This window comes from Trachymyrmex septentrionalis, unplaced genomic scaffold (genome assembly GCF_001594115.1).
Source record: "Trachymyrmex septentrionalis isolate Tsep2-gDNA-1 unplaced genomic scaffold, Tsep1.0 scaffold535, whole genome shotgun sequence".
Lineage (NCBI taxonomy): Eukaryota > Metazoa > Arthropoda > Insecta > Hymenoptera > Formicidae > Trachymyrmex > Trachymyrmex septentrionalis.
In genome coordinates, this window is record NW_017305710.1 from 72796 (window position 1) to 75006 (window position 2211).

The 2211-nt window shown below is 35.7% G+C and overlaps 1 long non-coding RNA gene across 1 annotated transcript in view; it reads left to right on the forward strand.

Annotated features, from left to right (window-relative positions):
* LOC108752085 overlaps nt 1-1610 on the forward strand; it is a 14917-nt gene extending 13307 nt beyond the window's left edge. Inside the window, exon 4 of the long non-coding RNA XR_001939527.1 lies at nt 1599-1610. This is a non-coding gene — a long non-coding RNA (uncharacterized LOC108752085). The remainder of the gene's footprint in view (nt 1-1598) is intronic.
* The last annotated feature ends 601 nt before the right edge of the window (nt 1611-2211 follow it).

A 2211-nucleotide genomic window follows, 5' to 3' on the forward strand; every position in this document is an offset into this window, starting at 1 on the left:
TTCCCGGTAATTCATTTAAACTAAACCCCTCCTCGTATTCTTAAGCTCGCCCGAGATTGCACTTAGCCTTCTCCCCGGTCACTCGGATTAAGTTCCATGACCGAAAGCCAAGGCATACGGCCGTACTGGCACAGCTGGCGTTAAAGTGCGCCCCTCTCGGCACACTGACCCAGTTTTGGGCCCTTTCTCGAAGTACGTCCGACTCGTGTGTCCGTTTAGCGGAGCACGAGCAGAGGATTCCGCTTCGTCCTCCGTTCGACCCCCGGCTCGTTAGGAGCCTCAGGACGAAGCGAAGCGCCTCCCGATTTGCGTCGGTCCTCCCCCACGGCTCCCTTGCGGTCCGGAGCCCGGACGCGACCAAATCGGTCTAACAATTCGGTTCCTCGTTACGTTCACCCCCTCAACTCCGCATGCGCGCGGAGTTTGGACGTAACACTAATGATATGTATCATTTATATAAAAAATTTGATATCAACAACTGTGGCACCAAGTTAAATTCTACTATCAAAATAAAAAATAAAACTCAAAAAAAGTGATACTATCTTTATTATTTACTTTATCCAAATGGTATTATCTCTAATTTTTATACAATGAAACATAAGTGTACGTATATCTAATTAAAGGATCTTCCTATTTCAGTCCAAATGGTTTAAATTCCTCTTAATTAAATGAAATTATTATACTACAATTCATTCAAAGATATTTTCTCTCTTCCAACTAAAAGAGTGGTTATTTAATTCTTTTTCAAAATAATATACAAAGCATTATCACAAAATTACATTACCTTGCTTAATTTAAATGTTATTACAAAAAATTAAAGAGTTAACCGAAAAATCATAAAATGAAAAAATGAAAAAAGGATATCTCTCTCTAAATCTCTGCTGTCTCTGTCTATAGTCTTGTGTCCACGATGCTAAAAATCGGTCCGAGTTCTCGGATGAAGAAAGAATTGACCAATCACAATGGTCATGTGATCAAATTTGTTAATTTCTTTTCTGTCCGAGATCTCAGATCGATTTCTAGGGCCGTTTCACCAACGCCGATCAAGCTTAATCGTGATTAATTATCAATCGCAATCAATGGTTGATTCTACTAAACAGCAAATTGGTCAGTCAACGGTCGATTATGCTAACTGGCATTGGTGAAACTGGCCTCTAGCATCGTAAACATCGGGCTTAAGGATAAAAATTGACGAATATCAAACGTCATTTGATTTTAACGCTGAAAATGAACGTCAGTAAAAAGGCACCTTTATAAATGTCGCATAAGAGACGAAGGCTGCCAATTGTGAAACGCGAGATTTCGAGAAGTTGGCATACTCAGGGCCAATTTCACCAACACCAGTTAGCTTAATCGATCGTTGACTGACCAATCGCCTTTGCTGTTTAGTAGAATCGATCAGTTGTGGTTGATAGTTAATTATGATTAAGCTTGATTGGCGTTCGTGAAACTGGCCCTCAATCTTTCCTTGTCTGACATACTTTATAATGCATCTTACAATTAGTTTCTCTTTCTAACCTTCATAATTTATGTCAAATTAAATATTGAATAAGGAATTAAATGAACAATCGCAGTGCCAGTAATCAATATGGAATAAGTAAAATGATATCGCCAACGCAGTAAATACCATATTGTCAACTAAGTTAGGAAATGATAATGACAAAGCGATTTATTCGATCTTGATCTCCATTTGTTTATAACTTATTATTTAACAAAAGGAGATCGAACGGAAATGTAATTATACATTATATTTGTTAACTAAGCCAGAAGATGATGACGATTTATTGGACCTCGATCTCCATTTGTTTATAACTCAATAACTCAATATTTAATAACAGGAGATCGGATGGAAACGGAATTACACTTTATTTGTTTATAAAATAGCTAGGTTAACAATTACGTGTAATTTCGTTTTCCAATCTCCTTTTGTTAAATATTTAGTTATAAACAAATGGAGATCGTTATCGAATAAATTGCTTTGTCATTATCATTTTCTATAGTTTAGTTAACAAACATCAGTGTATAATTCCATTTCCGTTTGATCTTCTTTTGTTAAATATTAATTATAAATAAATAAAAATAAATCGGTCTTTCATTATTATTTCCTAATTTAGTTAACAAATACTAACGAATAATTTCATTTCCATTTAATCTCTTTTTGTTAAATATTAAGTTATAAACAAATGGAGGTCGAGATTGAATAAATCGCTT